Source organism: Pinus tabuliformis, chromosome 1_2 (assembly GCF_031772625.1).
Source record: "Pinus tabuliformis cultivar Carrire ecotype Pingquan chromosome 1_2, CPIR1, whole genome shotgun sequence".
In the NCBI taxonomy this organism is placed as follows: domain Eukaryota; kingdom Viridiplantae; phylum Streptophyta; class Pinopsida; order Pinales; family Pinaceae; genus Pinus; species Pinus tabuliformis.
Window position 1 is genome coordinate 114,414,505 of NC_142298.1, and position 26,129 is coordinate 114,440,633.

At 36.3% G+C, this 26,129-nt stretch overlaps 1 long non-coding RNA gene across 1 annotated transcript; it reads left to right on the forward strand.

The window, feature by feature from the left end:
* Positions 1-3,829: 3,829 nt before the first annotated feature.
* Positions 3,830-18,360, forward strand: LOC149204776 (uncharacterized). Its single transcript, XR_016251805.1, has 4 exons — positions 3,830-4,422; positions 4,675-4,735; positions 17,605-17,732; positions 18,079-18,360. It is a non-coding gene; the product is annotated as an uncharacterized LOC149204776 (long non-coding RNA).
* The last annotated feature ends 7,769 nt before the right edge of the window (positions 18,361-26,129 follow it).

Genomic DNA, 26,129 nt, shown 5'->3' on the forward strand with positions numbered 1-26,129 from the left:
TCAAGGTTGTTTCCATTGTCACCTCAACAACGAATCCTCACTTTGGATTACTTATTGAATCCTATGGGTGTCACAAAGCACAAACTTATGGGGTCTTTTATGTGACTAGATCACTAGCATTGAAAACCATATTTACATTGGATGGTTTAACATCTTGATGATCCTTGTCCTATTGACCACAACTTTTGTATTCATTATTGCTTCCGTCGCAGCACCTCTAGTAGATATTGATGGTGTTCATGAGCCTATTTCTAGTTGTGATAAGGGGATTAGGATCCCCCTTATGACAACCCATAACCCCTAATGTGTTCAATCCATTAGCCTAGGGGCCCAAGGGTGTAGTTGTAGGGGCATTGGGACCAAATTTGGGGGTTCATAACATTAAAAAAAGTTGAATGGCATGACCAAAAAGGTTGTGGGGGAGTTTGTTATGGTGTATTGAATGAGGAAAGGGGACACCAGGGTAGGATGGATGGTATAAGTCAAAGGTAAAAGCATGGTTTACTAAGATCTATAATCCTAGCATTAGAGAATGAGAAGGGGGCTTAGGACTTAATTTCATAGGGTCTAGGGAACCTAAAGGGAAGGTAGCGAGCGCAATTGATAGGGGAACCCCCAATAGTGGTGATAAGGGGATTAGGAGTCTAATTATCACAAACCATAAGCCCTTAACTCATAACCACTAAATTGCCTATCCCCTTAACCCCCAATCCATAATCCTTTAATCCCTACACCCACAACTCATAACCCACAAACCCCTTGACTCATTAAATCTTAAGACACTAACCCCTAACATATAATCCATGAACTAACTCCTAAGCCATAAATCCTTATCCTCTTAACTTGTGACCCTTAACCCCTAACCCTTCACCACATAAACACCTTGACTGCTAACCCCTTAACCACTAACACCTAAATCCCCAAAATCTGAAGTCCTTAACCACTAAACTCAATTGTGTCAATGTAGAATAATATACATAAGAGAAAATAAATGATATTATCGACATCAATGCTTGAAATAACCTTAAATTAGACATGAGTGGTGAGGCAGGGGGTGAATGTGGGGCACTATTAAAGTTACATCATGCTTAAATTCCTTTTACATTGTGAGTTTATTCTCCAATAGGGTTGAAGCATCATCAAAAGGAAGCATGACACATTTTTGTGGGGAGTGATTAAAGTTGTAACACAATTCAAGTAATTTACACCTCTAATGTAAATGGCATCATTGTATGTTTGTGTCAGGCTGTTAGAGAGGTTATTTATAGACAATACATTCAATGTACTTAGACTTCATCTTTTCAGGGCCTCGACTCTAACATGGATTTGTACGAGGAACACTTCATGCAAATGAAAGGGGGCCTTTTTATTTAACCACATACGCACAAGAGTGCCAGATGTTGCCCTTTAGATCCCCTTGGTGTGTTCAAAGTGGGTTTACATGCGCTTCGAGTTGAAACTAATCATAATAACCTTCCTATTCTTAATAACATTTGCTAGCTTTTCCATATACACGAGATAGAATTAAAGGATCACCTCATGTGTAGATGGACCCATGTATTATGATATTCAAGGGATGTTCTATTGTCTTTATCAACATTTGGATGGGTCGTTATCTACATTCTTTAAATACATGTCTAAAACTTCTTATGAGGGAGGTCCTTTGATTTAGATCTTTATATAAGGCCTTATGTGGCCTTCCCCTATAAAACTCTTCCAAGGGGGTCACCTCCTTCCATGTTGCCTTGTCTACTTAGGGAAAAATTGACAAACCAAGATTCAAACTTCTTCAACTACCAAATTAGTGAGGTATCGTACCTCTTCTTAACCTCGGCCCCAATAAGACATCTTTCTTCCTAGATACTTTGAGCATTTCCCACCATAGATCACAAGTTGGATGTCATGGCATCTATTACCCCATTTTCTATTTGGGCTTTTAGAGGATATTTCAAAATTTTGATTGTGTTAAAATTGGCAAGTAAGGCCAAATTCCACCTTGGGATAGCTCATTTGATGGAGATGATGATTCCATTAAATTCCTCTTTTCGAGAGGACAATGTTTTTTATAAAGATCATCTCATTTAGACAAGAAGAAGTGCGATTTTGAATTTTTGCCAACAAATGTACAAATTGCTCAGGTCGGCTACATCAACATGTAGGCCCAAGAAGCCTAATAGATGTGATTCTTCACCCATAGTGAATTGTATAAATACAAGTAACCTCACACCTCATTTGGAATCATCATCAGTCACACATTCTTCTCTCTCCTTCTCTCATTGGTTCGTACAACTATTGGGCAACTTGTCTCTCTCACACGTGTGGCAAGAAGGACGACTTTTCTGGGCTGAATTGCAGGACCGAAATTTCAGGCAGTAGACCAAGTTTGACCAACATTGACCAAGGAGTTATTGACTAGCTTTGACTACGATTTTTAGATAATATTTTCCATCTCTTTAGGCCTCATTTTTGGGCACAAAAATCGAGGGAATATGGGAAGTTTGACTAGTGTTGACTGCATGGTTGACCGCAAAAAAATATCACAGTTTTTCTCTCTCCTTTCACCGAGTTTGACCGAGCTATTTTAGGTTGACTTTGACCTCTTGATCAGGTCTAGTTTGATTGGGGAAGACCGAGCTATTTTGAGGATGAATTATTGTTGATTTGACCAACGCTGACTTTTTGGTTAGGGCCGAAGTTTGACTGCATAAATTGATAGGGTTCTTTTAACTTTGAATTGGGAAAGTCGATTTTAATTTTGTACTCTCTCTCTCTCTCTTTGCTGAACTTTTGATATAATAATAAGAATAATTGATCAAAGGGTTTTCCCAACATTGGGGTTTTTCCTTGACATCCGCCAAATCTGGTGTCGTCTTGTCTTGGCTTGTCTTCTGCATATTTTTTTATGTTCTATCTAGTTTTATTGTGAATGTGATTAATGGTTAATGTGATTTCTACTGGAAATATAAATTGAAATTTCTATTGGGTTTCTTAAGGAACATTGAAATAATTGTGCTAAGCTTAGAACATACCATTGTTAACTAAAATTAAAATATTTTCATCTCAACCCCTACAATTCCTGTCACATTGATCATTTTCCATCTAAGGTATACAAATCTATATGTAATTCATGGATGTATCATTGGTTTGATCAAACCTTTCCTTAGCTATCTAGGACATTAGGTGTAGGAATAGGTTCCTTTAGCTACCACATTAAGCTGGATATGTATGATCCATGTGTATATGATATTATGTCCAATGTGTACTATTTTTATTGTGTTCACTTAAACACTATGGTCTAACTCTTGATGCTTTGGCTATAACTTTTAATTTGAGTTGTTTCATGGTGTTTCATAATTTTGCTCAAATAAGTTTGTCATCTTGATGGTTTGGGTATATTCTTGGTGATTTGAGTAGGGGCTATACATTGATCGTATTGTACCCCTTATCTCCTTTAGTCAAAATGTATCCCATGTCTCTCTTAACAACACATGTGAAGGCCTTCTATGTTATGGATAGCTTCTAATAAGGTATTTTTAAGCTCTAAGTGAACTTCCTAAAAAATAATGGGCTACCTATAACTATTTTAGTTTATTGATAAAATTATATACAGATTTAAGCATATTTTTCATCTCCTTAAAGATTTATAGATATTTCCCTTATGTGTAAAACTCATGTCCATTTTCCCTCCTTATATTAACATACTTACGTATATTAGAGAGGCCTCATATAGGTTTTATTGATTCCCTAATTAAACTAACATTATTACTTATCCTGAACATCATTAGATATAACTTCTATGTGAGATGACCTCCTTTTGTTCAAATAAAAATAAAACTTAATGAAAACCTAAGAGACCATAGCAATTGCTTTATAATATTTTACTACCTATTATTAAAATATACTTTGGCAGCTACTCTAAAATCTAAATGGACCTATTAAAATTTATTTTCCCGCCCCTATTCTCCCTTGTGTTTGGGACTCAGTGCGGTGCTCTTTCTCTGCTCATAATCATTATGATTTCGCAGCAGATTCCATACCCCTCTATGATATTCAAATCTACTTTGGCAGCTACTCTAAAATCTAAATGGACCTATTAAAATTTATTTTCCTGCCCATATTCTCCCTTGTGTTTGGGACTGAGTTCGGTGCTCTTTCTCTGCTCATAATCATTATGATTTCGCAGCAGATTCCATACCCCTCTATGATATTCAATTCAGGGCTACCCTATCAATTCAACTAGATTTTTAAGGTGTATTTATTATATCAGATCTGTGTTTGCTCCTTTTCAAGCTTTAATTGAGGTATTCTTCTTCTGATTTGGATTTGGAGGTTTTCGCTCCAATTCGGAGCAGAAACATGTCGCATATGGAGATAAAATTGCAACCTTTGAGAACTCCAAGGTGTATGGATATGCTTTGAAAGGTATTTTTCTAATCTCATTTCTATGATTTTTATTGTTAAAATTTCAAAGTATTTAAACTTGTATACCACATTGGCTTTTTTGGTAACCTTGTCACAGGTTTCCTATGCCCATTACTTAAGAACACTTTTTGGACACACAACCAAAGTACTGGCAGATGGTCAGCCTTTCTTCATAGAAAATGTGTTTTCTTTCCACATTCAAAGTATTTAAACTTGTATATCGAATTGGCTTTTGTGTTAACCTTGTCACAGGTTTCCTGTGCCCATTTCTTAAGAACACTTGTTGGACACACAACCAAAGTACTGGCAGATGGTAAGCCTTTCTTCATAGAAAATGTGTTTTCTTTCCACTTAATGTATTCCTCCAAAGAAATATCATTTGCACCATTATTTTATGTCTTTCTTTGTAAACATGTTGATAATACATCATCCTCATTTAGATTTACAGCAGATGTGTCGACCTTTACTTGGTTTGAATCTTCCTGAAGAGATCTGTTAGGAGGCCTCTCCTTCAAAATTAAAGCACACTGAGACAGTCTTCCCAATTCCGTGATCATATGCAAGAATACCACCAGCACAATGTATGTTGGTTGGCCCTTGTATAACTATCCAATCCAATGAAATCCTCTGGTACTTTAGAAAAGGTACTAGCAAAAGACCATCATTAGGAGTAGCTTCTACTGATGTCAGATCTTGGTACTGTGATACTTCTCTAAATGTCACTGCTTCATCATCCTTTGGCTGCTTCATCATCCTTTGGCTAGGATGGCACATGTGGACCAACTGCATTTAAGGATCTTGCACAACCTATAATAGAATGCAAGTGCCTTCCTATATTGTAGTAATCACTATTCTAGTATGTAATATCATTCAGGTTAGGTTTCTCAATCACTTCCTCGTCAAGATTTACTGAACCAGATTTCTAGGTAAAAGGAAAACTTTGACCTCTCCACTCCTTGATTTGTGGTTTTTGTTCAAAACTCCCATTGTTCCACTCCTCCTTGATTTGTGGATTGTGTTCAATACTCCCACACATCCACTCCTCCCTGTCTTGTGGATTCTATTCAAAACTTTGACCCATCCACTCCTCCATGACTTGTGGTTTCTGCTCAACACTAAATTCTGAATACTGGTAAGAATTCCCTCTATTCTGTTTCCTTTCAATAAATTTTCCTCCCAATGCAGTTCTGTATGATCCCTATAATTACAACCCAACTAGTCATCTTTCATCAACATTTGTGCACATTTTTTGAGAATTCCAACCTGAAAGGTTAGAGTTCTTCTATGGTATCTTCCATGAACCTTTCCTTAGAGTTTTTGTTTGATGGTTTACCCCAGACAAGAGGTTTTCTATGAGCATCAGCATTCACACTGTCTGGTTTAGAAGTGTGCCCAAACTAGTTCAGGGTGATTTCAACATCTTCATCATTGTTGTCTATTTGAGTGAGGTCTACCAGCTCCCTTGCAACTAAAACCTGGAAACCCCATCCTGAAATAGATTCCTTGACATTGCTTTCACTTAAATTGGTATTTACTGTAAGAATATTGTTAAAATTGGAAACTAGAGCTAAACTCCACATGGGTCATCTTATTTATGACAGTTGATATTCTCCTTGCATTCCTCTCTCTGAGAGGTGTGGGATTGATCTAAAGATCATCCGATTTTGACATGTACAAACGAAGTTATGAATTTATTTAAATTATGGACAAATTACCAAAGGCGGCCTCTTCTATATGTGGGCTCACCTAATCCAATAGTCACGTCTCTTGAACCCCCACCGATTGATATATATAGAGGTGCTTTCTCCCTCATTTGAAGCGTCCAATTTCTCATCCTCTCCTCTGAAATAGGACAGCATCTGAGGCAGGACGCAAGTGGAAAGGGTGAGTTTATGATGAGACCCATCTTTTTTTAGGGTTTTGTTTTCTTAGGAGAAAGAGCCGCAAGTCTATGGCATCATGCATGGAGGATAGGAGGTCTTTTTGGGAAGCGTACCTCTAGATTTTGGGTACAGATTTCCTATTGAATATAGCCGCAGTCAGAGGAATGCTTGTTGGATGGGTTTTTGTGCTATTTGGTGAGGTGTATCTTTGTTATAGGAAACAAGCCTAAAGGCAAATTTGGCTACGATTTAAGATGATAATTATCTCTGTTTTGTGTCCGATTTGAGTAGAAAGGGAGGCCGAATGTTCTGAGGAGAATTTGGATACCTGTGCATGGAGTTTTTAGGATTGTCTTTCCTTTGTAAATATGGCGTAGCCCTATTCATGGTGTGCAGTCTTGGTCGCAGGCCTGTAGAGGAGTTTTTGTTGGGACTCCTCTCCATAACAAGCTGAAACACGGTGCCATATAGAGCAGCGAAGGAAGCAGGGTCTTGTGGAAGGAAAGTCGTTGTCCTCTAGGTGACTGTTGGAGCAGTTTTAGGGCTGACATATTTATGTGTTTATGCCCAACCAGTATTCAAAATTGCAGTATAGAAATCTCCAACCCTCGGTGCCAAAATTGTAATTTCATTGAGTCATATTCATGGTTAAGAACTTTGATGTTAGATCTCTTATTTGGAAAGTATTGACTTTAAATCATTGTACTCTATCTCTCTCTTTGTTGAACTATTGAAGAATATAAGAAGAATTGATCAAGGGTTTCCCCACATTGAGGTTTGTCCTTGGCTGGTCCTACATCTTGTGTCCTCTTGTCTTGGCTTGTCTTCTATTGTTCATGTTTATGTTCTATATGCATTTTACTATCATGTTGATGTGATTGCTAATTTGGATATTGATATTGGACTTATAAAGAAATTGAATTAAAATTTCTCTAAAGCATAGAACATACCATTTTTACCTAAAATCAACATGGTATCAAAGCTAGGTTGAGGACAAGCCCAAGCTAGAAGGAATGCAATCACTGACAAGCTCGTTGGTAAGTCTCCATGACCTACTCTCTCATCAAATCAAATTTTGGTCAAAACCTCCAGCTATATTTTGCATGTAACAGTAGGACTATTCTCCTTATTTCTACAAATTTGTTTATGGCAGAAGGTCGATTTTCGAGATTGGGATTAGCCTCTGTGAATTTACAGTACTTGTTTTGGATAAATATATCATTAGGCATATCATTGGAGAAAGTTAGCACAAAAGATGTTTTTCACATGATTCTAATAACTCTGAAATTTTCAGCGCCTTTGGTTCAATTTGCTCTTTGGAGGGGCACCTCGAATAACCAGTCAAGGCTATGAGCATAGCGAGTTTTCCTTTCTTCATGAGCTGTGTATCAGTAGATGGCTTGTGCATGTGGGCATGAATCTAATTTCTTAGAGGCCATGTTCTACTCCTGTACATAACCACAGGCTCTAAAAATCATACTAAGATGTACGAAGATCATTCTTGTACACTCCAATGCTGCTGTAGCTTCTCTGTTGGGACTATGTACTATGTCAGGAACAAAAGCTACATGGCTTGACAAGCACCGTTATGAAATGTTGTTTATGTATATCAATTTCGGGGCAGACTCTAAGACTTTACTTATCAGGTTCCATCTTTCTAATTCCCCTCATTGAGTGTTCAAATTTTTGAATGAAGAAACAATACTTTGTGGGTATTATTGGTCTTATGGATCAACAAAATTGCAATGGATATTCTAATGGTATCGAAGAAATTTGTTGAGCTCATTCCCATTTAAAATGATAGACTTATACTATGGACCAGACTGCCATGAGGATCTATAATTGTAATAATGGTTTTGATGCTATGTTTTGTCATCCCTGCACTTGAAATTATCCCTAAAATCTGATGACAGTGGCATCATAGTAATATCGATATGTAGTATTGATATATGTATCACAATACCTCAGCACATCAACATCTCACTGAAGCAGTTATTACAATGGTATGGCAACTCAGAAACCTTGTTGAGAGTGTCATCACTGTTAGGTTGCATTGCATATAGTCTCACTGCACTTGGATTTACATCTCCCCTATGTAATTACGAGTAGATCAGTTTGAAAACTTGCCAAATCTATATATTTACAGTTCTGATCTAGTGATAATGGGTATGACTGTGTTATGCAGTAGTAACGAAGTTGGGAACAAGACTGATTCACATCTTGGATAGCTTAATCCATGAGATCTTGTACTCTGTATCTTTCTGATGATATTTCAGTAATTAAATTAGATCAAAGATCAGGTGTAAGAAGGATCATTTAAAGTCAACCTTTATCATGACTTATTTATTCGGCTTCATAACTGTGGTATTAGCATGAGTCAGTGTCAAAGTTGTGTGTTGAATAGAATAGTTACTTTATTTCAGTTCGGCCTTCTATCCACTTACAACAATCATATTCAACATCAAGCATGGAAGCTCATCAATGACAGAAGCATTGGAAATGGATCTTGTTCACAATCGAAGTTGTGAACAAGATGTGTAAATTGGAGATAGACTGATGAATTTAAGGATAGATCTATTTCTTTGTCCTTGACTTCTTGCACAATCGATTTTTGATGGAGTACAAAAGTAACTGTGTGACAAGTTTTGGGAGGAATTCAACATAAAGGAATATCCAAGTTAGGAATGGCTTCGACATATCGCTCATTTTAACAGATGGTTTGAAATTGGATATCCTTGATATAGCAGCACTGTTTCTTCCTTTTGCATTAGTTGATGTTATACTTCCTCAATTCAAAGGAAGATGATGAAATTCAGAAGTTAGAGAAAAGTCACTTATCATGGTCATATGGATACAAATGGTTGGATGAGAAAATCATCCTTATTGAGAAGTTTCATGCACATGGCAGAAATCATTTAGCAAGTTCATTGCTCAAATCTAAATGACCATCTGACGTATGGCCTCAGAGGGAGCCATATATTATTTCAAGAAAGATAACCATGTCAGAGGGTGTTGATTCATGACAACTAATTATAATACTATATCCGATGGCTCTAAAAATGATATCCTTGTTGCTTAAGAGGCAACTGATTGGTTTATTTTGATATATAGACCGAAGGATGAATAGCAGGGTACATATAGACCGCATCATGTACTACCATACTCCCTATGCTAGGATAACCGATATTGATCTGGGATCAATTGGAACTGACTTTGGGTCAGTAAGAGTGGTATGCGACACTCTCTTTTGATTAAAACTGACTTCGGGTCTGCAAGAGTGGTATGACACACTCTCCTTTCAATGGGATTGACTTCGGGTCAGTAGAGAATGGTATGATACATTCTCGATCACTTCTTCTTCTTCATAGCTCAGCAGAGGAGAACATCAGTGCATTGATGACAGAGGTAATATAGATTGGTAGATGGATGAGTAGATGGATTTCTCCCTTGTTGAGAGGGAGTGTTAAAATTGGAAACTAGGGCCGAACTCCACATGGGTCATCTTATTTATGACAATTGATATTTTTCTTGGATTCCTCTCTCCGAGAAGTGTAGGATTGATCTAAAAATCATCCGATTCCAACATGTACAAACGAAGTTATGAATTTATTTAAATTATCGACAAATTATCAAGGTTGGCCTCTTCTATATGTCGGCTCACCTAATACAATAGTCATGTCTCTTGAACCCCCACCGATTTGTATATATAGAGGTGATTTCTCTCTCATTTGAATCATCCAAGTGCTCATCCTCTCCTCTGAAATAGGACGACATCTGAGGCAGGATGCAAGTGGCGAGGGTCGAGTTTATGATGAGACCCATCTTTGTTTAGGGTTCGTTTTTCTTGGGAGAAAGAGTCGCAGGTCTGTGGCATCATGCATGGAGGATAGGAGGTCTATCTCGGTAGCGTACCTCTTGATTTTGGGTACAAATTTCCGGTTGAATAGAGCCAGAGTCAGAGGAATTATTGTTGGACAGTTTTCTGTGCGATTTGGTGAGGTGTATATTTGTTACAGGCCGCAAGCCTAAAGGAAAATCTAGGTACGATTTAAGGTGATAATTATCTCTGTCTTGGGTTCCATTTGAGTAGAAATGGAGGCCGAATGTTTTGAGGAGAATCTGGATACCTGTGCATGGATTTTTGATGACTGTCTTTCCTGTGTAAAGATGTCGTAGCCCTATTCATCATGTGCAGTCTTTGCCGCAGGCCTGTAGAGGAGTCTTTGTTGGGACTGCTGTCCATAACAAGATGAAACAGGGTGCCATATAGAGCAGTGAACGAAGGAGGGTCTTGTGGAATGAAATTTGCAGTCCTCTAGGTGGCTGCTGGAGCAGTTTTAGTTCTAACATATCTATGTGTTTATGCCCTAACCAGTATTAAGAATTGCAGTATAGAAATCTCCAGCCCTTGGTGCCAGAATTGCAATTTCATTGATTCATCTTCATGGTTAATAACTTTGATGTCAAATCTCCTATTTGGCAAGTCAATATTGACTTTAAATCATTGTACTCTATTTCTCTCTCTCTGCTAAACTATTGAAGAATATAAGAAGAATCGCTCAAGGGTTTCCCCACATTGGGGTTTGTCCCTGGCTGGTGCCACATCTTGTGCCCTCTTGCCTTGGCTTGTATTCTACTGTTCATGTTTATGTTCTATCTGCATTTTACTTTCATGTTGATGTGATTGCTAATCTGGAAATTGATATTGGTCTTATAAATAAATTGAATTAAAATTTCTCTAAAGCATAGAACATATCATTGTTACCTAAAATCAACAAATATCATCATCAATAAAACCATATTTTTTATGATTCCTCTCAGCATCCAATGAATTCAGTGGAAATATGTGTCACAATATTATTTCCCACGTTTGTTGGGGGTATCCAGTCTGATGCCAAAACTAAGAACTCTCTCTGTTAGGGCCTGTCAGAGTCAATAGGATACACAGTTCCCAACTCATCAAGGCCTGACAAATGTGATGATGAACATGGGGTAGTTCTGCTTAGTTGTTCTGATTGTAAGCTCTCACATGAATTTAGATTCAGGCTCTCTCATTGGAGGATATCTGGCATTTTAGATAGAAGAATCTGATCAGTCCCTTGGACACAGTGCTCTTTGTGCAGATAGGGATCATAATTGATATGGAAGTTGGATGAGTCTAAACCCATTGAAGGTGTGCCAATGTTTAGCTATTGTTCCTCGTTAGTATCTTCTTGCGAAGCCTTTTCCTTAGCTAGGCGAAGTTGGGTGGCTTTGCCAAGATTTGAAATAATTCATTGACTTCCATGTCTAAGTCCATCAGAGGTCTTGTATCACCAATATTCTTTCAGAATAATCTTGTGCGAACAATATTTCAGAAACGCTTCAGAACAGTCCTAAAACATTGCAATGAAATAATACTTGATCAAGCCTTGAAATGACACTTGAGAGAGTGTTACTCTGGTCTTGGTTCAAGTGATGCTTTGTCTCAAGGATGTAGGAGTATTATGAGATCAAAAGCCCACATTTATGTCACATTGATCTATCGTAGAAGGACTGAGATGGGCCTGAGGAAGAAGTTCGTGAAGCCTTAGAAAAATTCCATAGAGGTCAATAATTAGCCATTCAGATAGAGGAAAATACTCGAATGAATAATGTAGATGAGTTCAGCCAGAGAACAAATCATGGTCAGGTGATTTGAATACCCTCCTATTCTAGGGCTAAAATAATCTCAGACAGAGACTGGTCTTGTGTCTCAAATAAACCAAAGAATAGCCCTTACGGCCGAGGCTCAAATAGCCACAATGCTTAAGTGAATAGTGCCAAAGAATATCCAAACGAATCCTTAGTCAACAGTCCTCAATTTGCATGTATTAGACCTTGGAACAATGTGTAACTGACCTAAAATTAGCTTGAGAAGGGTTTGCAACCAGTGAAATCTTCATATACCGTCGACCCTTTTTCTTTGACCAACCAGTGAAATCTTATCTTTTGGACTCATACCAAGGCAAAAATTAGGATAAATATAAATAATTGAGACAATTTTAGCTTCAAATGAACTAATGCTACCATCGACTTAGAATTAATTGTGAAACATTTTATGTTAAGAAAGCACTTTCCATAATATAGTATATTCCTTTGTAAAACTGTAAACACCTCTGGCATATGTAAACACATGTCTGGCATATGTGTCAACACTTTTGCATGGTCCGATGTGTTATCCGTTGGATTTTAGCCTATCTTTAGTTCTATACATTGTTCTTTAAGCTTTTGCCTCCTCAGATCTTTCCTTTCTTTCGTTCAGTTTAGAGAAGGTGCACATATATGAGACTACTGTCCTTAGTGCCTGGGCTTTCCTGTCTCAACATCAAAGAAATTCAATGTTGATTTCATGGACTTGGTTTATGCTAATAAATCACACCAACATCCACAATTAAAGAGGAATTTTGGTCATGTCCATGGCTTTCCCCCAACCTTCCAAGGTTTTTCATGTAATGAACATGTTTCAGAGCAGCACATGTTCCAGAAAGCCAATTGGCAAGGAGGCTTTAAAAGTCCATTTGTCATATTATTGCATATTTTATTTCAAATTTAAAACCAAAAACATCATTGTAATATTCTTTAACTATGTTCATGCATAAAGGGAATCAATGGGATTACTTCTAGGTAGTTATTACAATGGGATTACTTCTAGGTAGTTATTACAATGGGATTTATTCTAAGTAGTTATTACATTTACCTAGCTAGTATTGTCTAAGACATTAAAGTGAATGCACCTCTTATTACAAGATTTCATTAGGTTGTGACAAGCAACATCTATAGGTCTCTTCCCTGACGTGCTAAGGAAAATCTCTATCTCCGGCACCTGTGGTGCATTACCTTGGGTATTTTGCTGCACCTCATCCCTCAGCCTACATTCTGTGATTTTAAGTCCCAATTACCTGGAAAGAAAGGTTTACCATGAAAGGCAGAACATAAAGAATGCTCATTATGGCACCTTGTGCCTCCGCATATCACCTAATGCAACCAGATTCAGACCCAGAATGACTGAAACAGTGCATAGGATACACCCACTCAAATATAAATTCTTTGCGCAAAGAACACTCAAGGGTATTTATTCCCAAATCATTAATCAACAAGTTTCTCTAAAATAGTACCAATGTTTCTCATTTTAAGTCATTATACTCAGAATTACGAGTTTATATGAACCAATCAACAACAATGTATATTTTTCTTAAACGTTCACATGTCAAAAACACAAATGTCTGTACATGTATTTTTCTTCATTTATTTACAGTAGAGTTATTACCTTGATCAGGAAGTTAAACATTTGATGTGTCCTTGCCACTTATAAATCTCCACCTATATAGCTCAACATTGTACCAATCTAAGTTCTAATTCCAAATATTTGATGCAAAACAGAACACTTTTCAATTTACTATTCTTCTATTCTATGCATCCCTGAAATTAGTTTTTGATGGGTCTGGAGCGCATTTCTAGAAACCAGAAACTACCCTGGAAATGCTTAGAGGATGTTGTGTATCTTTTACATTCAAAAAAATTATTTTAAAAATGTCCCAAAAATTTTCCACTAACCCTAACATATCAAAACAAAAGCCTTGATGGTGAAAAAACTATCACAAAAGAAAGGGAAGACTCATTCCCTTACAAAATAGAGAGGAAAACGAACCAAATAAAGCACTTTAACAGGGTTTATCAGGAAACGTTCCATAGCAGGAAGAAAAAAGTCACATTCCCATAATTCACGCTTTTGCTAATAATTATCTTCCTTTGCTCATATACCCTCCAATAATGTGGGCGAGTGGGAAACATATCATATCCCTGCTTCAGTAATATAGTGTAGTCCTAACACCGAGTCAACTAGCCTATACCATCTTTTTAATGTTTTGACCATTACATGACATTAAGGACACCATCGGGTCCCTTATCACTCGAACATTGAAGATGCAGGACCTATGCAACAACTTAGACCTTTGAAAAAGGGCCAAAATCAGTGAATTAATCCCCCTCAATGTAAATGCGCTAAGTTTCACCTGCCACTAGTTGCCACCAAAATTACTGGTTTTGCTTCCAGTGAAGATGCAGAACCTATGTAGCAGCTTAGAAATTAGAAAAATGGAAAATTAGTAGGTTCAGTCCCTTTAGTGTCAATACCCTAAGTTTCACTTGCCACCAACTACCAACAAGATCATTGTTTTTGCATCCAAAGCACTATGGCCCACACTGGGGAAGCCTCAAAAAGTTTCACCTACCACCAACTGCCACCAAGGTCACTGGTTTTTCTTCCAAAATAGTGTGACCCAAACTAGACAAGCATCAGAACCGACATGGCAGTGTGTAGACAACCAAAGCAGCAAATCACACACAGGGCTACCTTTCTTTCAAGATTTTTGGTAGGAGGCACCTTAGAAGGTTGCATGGAGGATGGTGGGGCCTCCCAAGCCCCAAACTCTATAAAATATACAATGAGGAAATCCATTAAACAACTGTTGGAGAGAGCATCATTTTGGTACTTGGTTGCAGAAAGAACCTTTAACTGCAAGGTTGTGCGAAAAAATTACTAGGAGAACTTAAGTGATTGACCCTCTTTGACCCCTACCAAAGGAAGGAATGTTGTTGGTTGAATGTTGTAGAAGACCTTTCTCTCTTTATCAATATAATCTCTACTTTCCTCCCTGTGGTGCATTACCTTGCGTATTTGGCTGCACCTCATCCCTCAGCCTACGTTCAGTGATGTTGGGATTATTGAATTTTCATTTATAGAAAATTAATTTACAGTTGAATCTCCTCATGATGGTTGTTGAATCTCATTCAAATTGAGGATTGGTTGTAGAGAACCTTATTTAGAATCAATAATTCTATTATCTATTGCTGATCCTCAGCATATTTTCATTTGAAAGTAGTTTTGTATAAACTCTTCCTTGTGATGCCCCTATTGCAATTTAACTTAGACTTCAAAAATGCATTTAGAAAGCTAAATGTCCTGCCAATTTATTCAAAATTAGTCATTAATTCAACATAGTCAAGACATGTTTGAAAATTCGGGAGAATCAAAGGAGTGTAGATTGTTATTCTGAATTGTTGATTTAAATGCTAGAAAATGAATGATTACTATTACAATTTTGATTTCAGTTTGTTATTTTGAACTGACAGTTTTTGGACATTCCTTTTTCTACCTTCAAAGGTACTTATCCTTCCTTGCAGAGAATTTTTTTCTAGATGACATTATTTTCTTCCCAGGGATAAGTTATTATTTTCATGGTTTCCTATCTTCAAAATGTGTCAAGATAAGATGTTTGTCAAGATGGTTGACTACTGCCCTTTTTGAATTCTTGTTAGTGTATGTTCTAGATGCTTCAATAGGTCCTCTAACTATGATCCTTCTCTTTCTTTAGGGACACTTCTTTGCTAGCTTAAAACTCCTGAGCTGAATGAGTTCAAAGGTCTTTCAATTCCTTCAAACAATCCATCACAGGATCCACGAACCTTCTTCAGGATGTGACTTAAACTTTGAACTATCAGTACAATTTTCTTGGACTTATGAACTTTTCTTATTGCAATTTCGACTCTTCGAAATATCTTTGTACCTTCAACCTTGTGGTTTGTTGAGTATGCTTAGGATAAGAATTCACTACTATTTAAGTTATGAGTTCTCCTTCACATTGTGACTGTTGGTTTAGCGCTTCTTGTAACAATGCCCAAAATCATTCACATACTATGGCCATTTCTACAATGCTAAGAAGACTACCTAATTTGTGCTTCTCATAATTATTTCAATGTCTCAGAACCTTCGTCCTCTTGTATGGTATTGTGGTCTTATTTCCCTATTGATTTAGCTCTGGACCAAGCCCTCAAATAGTTCTCAGATTCTCAGATTCTTTGTTTGATGGCTCTTGAGATTTATGTTCTTCGAACCTCTAAAAAATTCTTAAATTTATGCATAAGTCTTTGATCTCATTTATAGGACTTCGATCTCATGTTTAGGTGACTGTGGTCACTATAATTTGCAAAAAAATGATTTAGAGTAGGTATTTTTCTAGCTCGACTTCCTCGGAAACTTCCTCTCGTCCTTCAATGATATGGTAATCTTCAGCTGCCTTATGACTGACCTTAGCTCTGATACCATGTTGAGAAATCAATGTATGTAGATATTAGGGTTTTGATTCCTCTTTTTTGATAATTACCTGTGATATGTGATGGTTTCGTCTACTTATTTATTATGTTGTCGTTCATCAAGCAATTACCAAATCAAAAATACATGAAGATCAGAAAAACAAGAGACACAAGATGTAGGCACTTAGCCACGGAAAAACCCCTCTCCTAAGGGGAAACCCAGTCAAACCTTTCTTCTCTAATAAAGCCAAGTAAAAGTGATACAATCCAATACCTTTTGACCAAGACAAATACCTCCTCCAAACACCAATTCAACCCTCTTTTCAAATAGATAAACTATGCCAAATTCAACAAGAGTCAACACCCTTCAGATTTGCTTCAACTGTAATTTCGGCCTCCTACAACTCAAAATTTTAGACCTGTAGTCATTGTAGAAATTTTGGCCCCTGCAACTTTTCTAGAATCCGTAGAAAATTTGCATGTGTGAGAGAGATGCCCAAAACTTCGATTTTTATTCTTCCTTCTTGTCCTTGACGTCACACTTGTTTTTCTTGTTATTTCATTGTAGATCAAACTTATGGATGTATAGATGCTGAATAGGTTGAATTATCCTTCTATTTATATTGGTTCGACAGGTCAAAATTGCCCCAAACAAGGCAGACTTCATCAAGGCAGGGCCGACCTGGTGAGGAGGTGAAATATGATTGTTTTGACTAAAAATTATTGGATTCCTTGAGCTCCAAGACATTTGGTGTGATAATACAATTGTAAACACATTTCAAATAACAAAGTAATCAAATATTATCAGATCCATCACATTCTGGAAGACCCAGTGATGGCTATTTTATGAGAATGGATGGTGGTAAACATGTTTCATAAGGAAATATTCTTAGTGGATAATGGAGTGACTACTCAAAAAGTAAAAGTTAATATGTTGACACATGTATATGGAAAACTATTTTGTATATTTTTGTGTTGAAACTACTTTATAATAACACTGGTTTTGTCTAAAAAGGGTGATTTCTAACTTGACCTTATCCGCAGTTATTTCCTACTAATAATTGCATTTATGTTGCACGTATTACTAAGTGTACTTTCCCATTATTTCCTACTAATAATTGCATTTATGTTGCACGTATTACTAAGTGTACTTTCCCATGAATGAATATTTCATTGTCTGATGTAGGTATGATCAACTATGTTAGCTAAAGTTTAAGTCATCAAGAAATTCTCCATCATTATCCTTCGAGGCAAAGGGCATTGAGAGAAGCTTGGTCAAAGGAAAGTTTGGTATATTGAATCCTTTCCAAACATGTAAGTAATTAGAAAGTTAGACTAGTTTTTCAGAGGGTTTTAATGAAAAAATCTTAATCTAAGGTTCGTTTGGTTTTAAAGGAAAAACTCTCAATCTTGGCTTCATTTTTAAAAATCTCACTCTCTTAGATAATGTTATTTTTCTTCATAGAGAAATTCTTGATACATATATTTTAGTAAGATTATTGAAAAACACAAGGATCCACCTGGAATCGTTTTGACACTAGTTCAAACTGATTTTTAGACTCAACTCACAACGATCACAATTTTTTACTGGCATGGTTGCTAATTTCAATTCGAAACGTCTATTGCTTCTAACTGATGCATTTTTCCCTTTTTGTCTCAGGGAGATTGTCATGCTACCTTAAACTTTGCAGCGGTTATGGACGTTCTAGTTGTATTTATTTGTTAAAATAATGGTTGGGAAATTAGTACCCCATCTCCAGAACAGTTCAAAAGTACTCTACGTATTTAATAAGTTTGTATGCCTATTTGTTTCTAATATTATTCTGTCTTCTAGAAGAGCCCTCTGATTTGATTTTCTATCCGTTACCAATTTTTGGGCAATTTCCAGGTGATGGTGTAGTTGTTAGAGGACAATGTTATGGGATAAGAAGCATTTGTGTAGACCGGGATGATGCACTTTATATGTACTCTATAACCCAATATTCTTTCCCTTAGATAAAGGTATCATAAAATACTTTAATAAACTACCATACTTGAATAAAATGTCAAAAATCAAACCACGATGATCTGATTCTGTACTATAAACTCATCTAATAACTATAGATCATTAAAGTTGAAAAACACCAATCAAAATTTCTGTTAAGGGTGCCCTAACCAACAAAAACATACTGCTACTAAAATAAAATAGAAAACATGGACTTCTAAACATGCAAAATAACATCTTTGCTTTTCTATTAAATCTGAAAATAGAAATCGAAAGCAACAGCTCCAAACTCATTCTTTAACCTCAAAATTGTGCACCTGCTTTTCCTTTGTAAACTAGGAAGAAAAGAGTTATAATCAATCTCGATGCATGCATAACAACATCTCTATTGGCTGTAAGAACTCCTAATCCTAGTGAACCTGGCTGCAAAGATAACAGACTCAAAAGGGGAGTGTGCTCTCCTAGAAATTTGTAACTTTCATTAAGTTGGGAAACCTCATGCATGTGTGCCCCTTCTATCTCAGGGAACTGTGTAATATATTTGTGCATGAAAAACTAATTAAGCCAAAAAAATGGTTTAGAACTAATTAGTGACCACGACACAAATTTTTTGTTGTTAGAGTTAGAATCTCAGCTTACTCGATTCCCACAGCTCTAACTTATGTTTCAGATTTTGAACTCTTAGAAAAATAATGTCATCTTGTATGATACTCATCTTATTGGATGATTTAAGTTAGGGAGTGCATTTATATCTTAAAATTACCCACTCAGCTTGGTGGTATAGTTTCATGCTATCCTAGTAAAATTGTCTTGTCCATAAGTCATAAGATTGCATAGTTAGATACAAGGACTCTTATCCGATGGGTCGTCTGGCCTTTAGAGCTCTATGCTTGAGCTTATTGATATGTTGCCAAGTTGAATGGAAACTCTTGGATGTTTAGCCGAAGTAGATTGATGTGTCATCAAGGTTCATGGTCATACTAATTGTCTTATTCTACTTGTATGTGTCCTCCATTTCATCAAAGAGTCTATCCCATTTCGGACTTGTGGCTAGTAAATGACCTTGCTAACATACTATTCTGGGACATCTTGTTAAGAAGAGTTTGGTTGAAGGTGGTCATAAATGTTTGTACATATTTGGCTCTATGTTAGATGCTTTGATTAGTGACCGAGACAAATTTTTTGTTGTTAGAGTTAGAATCTCAACTTACTAGATTCCCATAGCTCTGACTTATGTTTGAGATTCTGAACTCTTAGCAAAATAATGTCATCGTGTATGACACTCAGCTTATTGGATGATTTAAGTCAGTGAATGCATTTATATCTTAAGATTACCCACTCAGCGTGGTGGTATAGTTTCATGTTGTCCTAGTAAAATGGTCTTGTCCATAAGTCATTAGATTGAATAGTTAGATACAAGGTCTCTTATCCGATGGGCCGTCTGGCCTTTAGAGCTCTATGCTTGAGCTTATTGATATGTTTCCAAGTTGAATGCCAACTCTTGGATGTTTAGCCAAAGTAGATTGATGTGTCTTCAAGGTTCATGATCATACTAATTGTCTGCTTCTACTTGTATGTGTCCTCCATTTCACCAAAGATTCATTTCATCAAAAAGTTTGTCCCATATCATACTTGTGGCTAGTAAATGGCCTTACTAACATATTGTTCTGGCAAAATCTAGAAACTGTGGGAAGAGCATGTAATCATGTGCTCTCTTCTTCTCCTCTTTCATTTTACCCAAGGTTCACATTGGATTTTCATGTTCAAGTGAGTCCTATGACCTTTCTCTTCCTTTGTTTTTCATGCCAAACTGTTGATGAGAATAGAGAAAATTTTCTCCTAGAAGTCAGATAGGATTTCCTTCTCATGCGACAAATTCTACGTCTTAGACCCCTCTTGTCGCCACTAGTTATTCTATTTTGGTAGTTGAAACTTTATTGAATCATTCTATGCACTCGCAATATTTGCCTCTGGACTTAGACACTGTTTTGCTCTATAGTTATCCTCCTTTCTCTTGGTACAGATATTTCAGTTGTAAGTCACTCTAAGGAAGTGGATTGAGTTAGATTTGGGAACTAACCTTGCCCAAATACAGATTTGCTACATCAAGTTTAGCAATTTGAACTTATAGCATGGGCTATCTAGAATACTTGGCCCTTTGCTCAGTTTTGGTTGTGATCCCATAAGTCCTGTATTCTTGCGAATGTTTCCTTAGATCAGTTTTTAGCTGGGTACCCTCCTCCACATTATTGCGAGTTACTTGTGATTCAACTGCCACTGTGTCTATTAAGGCTGCCTTTCATCTCCCTTGATGATATTTGGCTCTTCTTTGAATGAGTTTGATCTTTGAGATCCTCTGTCAGCAAGTGTGTTTGAGCCTTTACTGGCACTGATGCCATGATATAATGTTCTATGCTAATAGAAATGCCATTATATAACATTCTAAGTGTGCTGGTCTCTTTTAACCCTTTGGATGGAGGTTTCTTGGCATTATTCCTGGGTCGTTGCTTCTTTAAAGGCTTGATCTTTGTGGGGATGAATTTGGCTCGAATTCCACCACTTTCCTCTTTATTTGATCTCTCACATAAATCTGACTTGGAGCCTCTGTTTACACTGTAGGAAGTACATCTCTTTAAAGTGGGTTCTCCTCCTTCAACTTCTTTTTCTGTTTTAGTCTCAACAATGCTACCACTAAAATTCTCTTTAACTTCTACTATAAGTTGTGAAAAGTGTGGATCATCAAGCATACATTCTAGCTCATTTCCAACTCTAGCCCCCTTGACACCAGTTGGCCTAGACAGAACTACACATGATTGTGTTTGAGATTCATCACAAGAAACCTGTGACTTGGAGTGAGAAACCATAACAAAACTTTGATCTTTGATAGCAATTGAACCATAAGATATCAACTGTATGAGGATAGTCGAGGCTCTAGTTTTTGTAGGCATAAAATAGGTCTCTCCTTCAACAGATTGACATCTTAAAGTTCTTGCCTTGCCGTTGGATTTCATTTTGGAATCTGGACTCTTTGGAGAATTGCTTGAAGAAGATGGAGGAGATACCCCACCTCCACTCAACTCTGTGGGAATCTGTTATTCATGTTGGTTCTCCTTGGATTGAGTCAAACTTGAGTTACATTATTCTTCTTCCTCTTCTTCAGTAGAGACTCCTTTGGTACACCTACCTCTTATTTCTTCTGTTTGTGCTATATCTTTTTTGGGTAATGGTGTCTTTGAGTTAACGTGTTTTGTCCTTCTTTAGTGTTAGAATTAACTGTTTTATTAGTAGTTGGATTGACAAAAAGTGGCATAAAATATTATTCCTATCGCATCTACAACTTGGTAAGTGAAGAAAGGCACATGGGAAGCTTATCATTAAGGAAACACACAAAGAAATTGAAATAGAAACTAGACATTAAAAAACAACACTGATATTTTAAACAAAGATCCTATCTTAAGGAATTCAATGAAGCTAATTTAAAGCTACAAGTTGATTTTAATAGTCCAGTATATGTACAAGAAAAATTGATGGGAAATGTTTCTGGGAGAGGAAAGTCTGGAATACGGGCTAGAAATGCCTTAGAAATATTTTCTGGCCATTTCATGATTTTGGCAGGCATTTTCTGCAAAATCAAAATGCTTTTTATCGTTAATGATGGATCCTATGATCAACCATTATTATAAATTTTAAAGTGGAAAAAAGGATGAAGAGAAACTCCAAAATCCTAAAACCTATGCCAAATGTTTTCCAGAAAAGATAGTGCTTATACATTGTAAATACATTGCAAACCCTCCATTTTTCTTCATTGATATCTTACAACAACGTTGTGCATTTTGTGAATATACTTCATGTTTGAATGCTTTGGGAGATGCTTTTGAGATGCAAGGTGAGACGGATACATAGTAGGAGTTGTTTTCTAAGATTTTAGAGGGTTTCATGAATCTGGACCATTAGCTTTCTCGTTCTTGAAATTTTCCATCTTCATAAGGATAATGGCATTTGCTTGTTTGAACGCCTCCATGGAGGAGATTTTAAGACCTTTGTCAAACATATCGAGAGAGAACTAACCTCTTGGGAGGTATGTAACAAAGTTGTATAACATGTAAGGAGGAAGTTTTTGAGGGCATAGGTCGGTCTGTGTGGGTAGTTTTATGAGGGTTCTATGTTTATCTTTTACAAGAAAGTACATGGATTGAGTGTTGTCAGAGAACCAGAAAGTCAAAAGATGAATGCCAATTATAAAGAACCAACATCAATTATGCATGGGCAGGGAAAGAGTAAAAGAAGAGTTTGATCTCGATTAACCTCTTCATCAAACATCATAAATCCAATGATTGTAGAGGGAGACGAGAAAAAGAAAAGATGCCAGATGGTTGGAGGAAGTTGTCTTCATTGTTTGATGATACTCGATCAATTTTACCAGAATTGCAAGTACTAGGCGAGTCTTAAACTTCTTTTCAAGTTTGATGCAACAACCAGCCTACAGATAAGAAACAAGTATAAAACGTCATGAGTATCCTCTAAAATATTGATTTCATGTGGAGGAGGCTTTTCATTAGAGTTACAGTTGTATAATAATATAATCATTTTTTACATCAATATACGGAGCACTTTCAAGAATCTGATGAAGATCTAAAAGGCTAATATGTTGGACAGTTGGTTTACATTTCTTTCTTAATTCATACTGCAGTTCACAATCCATGGTGTTTGGACTCTACATATAAATTTTTAAACTTTGTACAATAATGTATCTAAACCTTAAAGTAAATCTAAAATTCCACATTTATCTATTTAATACTGATTATTTACATTATTGTTTATTTTGATGTTTACAAAGTGGATTTATCATGGAATGAATTGTTTTACATTTTTTAAATTTGAGTATATTGTGAGTATTTTTTCATTTGTTCAGTTTTATGTTGAATCTTTCATGAGTTATTCCCAAGTCTAAGTCACACTCTTGCTCCTTGGTTTTACCAAGTCAATATTGAGTCTAGGCTATGTGTCAATAGGAGGGAGTGACAAAGTGGATAGGCCAAATGTAGGTTTGCATCCAACGTAACTTTTAATGTGCTTCAATCACCTTACTAGCATGAGAGGGTTTTATCTCCAAAATAGAAGAAGAATATCGATAAGGGTCTTTAATGGATGGGGATGTGGATCCAGAGGGACCTAACTTCAGGATTTCTTTCTCCAAAATAGATTCATTTAAAGGTTCATATACAACTAGAAAAGGGTCATGTTTAAGCTTGGGGCTACCTAAGGCTCAAACTCAATGAAACCAGAGTCACACATCCATGATGATGCCTGGCATGATGATTCCCATCTTGAGTGAAGGTTACATTTTTTTTACTAGGGTCATGATAGAGGAATTCAACAATCAATGCTACAAAGTTACAAACATCAAGGTACATAGAGGGTTTGGTTCTTTTGATTAAATGCTAGCTACATACCCTCATACATGACATAATCCAATGGAAACATGGAATCCTACCATTCCTGAAATCCTGAAAGCTATTAAGTCTATTGAATTTTGAATGGTATCTAATTTCTACTTTGTTAATAAGAAATCCTATGAGGTTGGAACCACTATTCAAAATTGTTTCAATTTGGCTGGAAAGTGGTTCAACCACATCCTCAGGGCTTAAAAAAAAGATTGGGATTTTTCTAGGATTACCAATAACAACCTCTCTGTTTCCCTCAATAATCCCTAGAACCATTAACCCAACAAATCCAAGGCACTAGTAATTGCTTCCTCAACCAGACTCATTGTTCCATTTAACTTGAGTTTTCTTGGACACAGATTTTGAGGTTTCCCAACATGAAAAATCCTAAAGAATATGTTGTCCTGAAGCCTAGCTTGCACCATATCATATAGTTAAAATCTAAAGTCCTTGGCACCCTTAAACCTGACACTAGTCTGAGAATCCAATACCATACTAAGAGCATATTTGTGCTAAGAGAGTTCACCATGCATTTACAACCACATTTTATCTAAAGGGTGAAAGTGGTTTTGTGTCTCATAACTCAGTTTGAAGGACAAATGTCCATGTCATACAATAGAGGCAAGCTTGAAATGCTTGTTCTATAGCTAGAAGTATTGTTATGACATTGTTCACACATCAACACTAAAAATGCAACGTATTGTGTGCATCCTTAGATATGTTTGAGATTGCAAGCTAACTGTTTAAATAAATGCATGTATAAAACTTCTATATTAGCATAACAACCATCAATATTTTTCGTCTAGCAGTTTGGGTTGAATTCACAATAGTATGCTAAAAAGTGTCATTTCAATATCTGGAAATTAGGATATATAAATGTGAGATATATACTCTACAGCTTTGGGTTATCTCCTTTTCAAATCTAACCTTTTTTAGGCTACATGTTAATTGTTTGAACTTTGAAGAAATTCCTGAATGGATTTCAGTAAATACTCAACATATAGTGGTAAGACAGTGGTACCATAAATTGTGTTATTTCAAAGATTTGACTTCCAGATTTTCATAAATACAATGTCCTCAATAAATAGTAAATACTTATCTGTATAGACACTTATGTTTAGGATTATATTTCTGTTGGAGTGGTTCTTTATGTTTCACTATAATCTTGATGTTGACAAGCTTTAGTTGGTTGTTTTCATCAATTTTCTCATAGAATATGCAAAAGGAAACATATGTCAAACTGTGGCTAAAATTACATTTCTCCTAATTTCATTTTTTATTATTCATGGCAAGATTTGTCCTACAGTTTGTTTCAATTTGTGTATTATGTTTTTCCTCCCCTTTTTCTACAAGGATATAGATTTCATTTTCCCGTAAATGGTATAGAAACTTATGTTTAGAATTATATTTATGTTGGAACGATTCTTTATGTTTGACTATAATCTTGATGTTGACAAGCTTTAGCTGACCGTTTTCATCAATCGCTCATAGAATATTAAAAAGGAAACGATTGTCAAATTGTGGCTAAAATTACATTTCTCCTTATTTCATTCTTTATTGTTCATGACAAGATAATCGTGTTGCAGTAATGAGTTGTCCTACAATTTGATTCAATTTGTGTATTATTTTTTTCCTCCCCTTTTTTTACAAGGATGTAGATTTCATTTTCCTATTGATGGTTTTTGCATGTATCTTATCTAGCCCCAAATACTGGTAATGGAGCGGATCTTGAGAAGTAGTCGTGGACACAGACTCTATCAGAGGTTAATGTTACAATACCACTTCCACCTGGTACCAGAAAAAAGTTTCATTGTCTATGATGTAAAGAAGAGTTATCTAACAACAGGGATGAAAGGAAACCTCATGTCTTAGCTGTAAGTCATTTATTTGTGTTTCTTAGTTGTAAGTCATTTGTTTGATTTTGAGCTTTATCATATCAATTATTTCACTAATCCAATATGCATGGCCTATATTTCTCATGAGTCATCGGATATCAGTTACTTGACATGGTTGATATAACATTCAATTCTAGGCCACTTGTATTTTAAGTCAGAGATTACATTGATTAAAAGGATATTCATATTTTGATTGGTTTACTGGGAGCTTGATTTAAAAAAGTTTTGTAAATCCTATGTGGATGTTATTTTTTTAGGGTGAGCTCTTTGCACTAGTAAGGTTAGATGAGTCCATCTGGAACATAGGTATACATCAAGCGCATCTTTGGCCTTTGTTGTGTATTTGTTATTCTTTATATCATTGATGGATGGTTATTGATTGATGTAA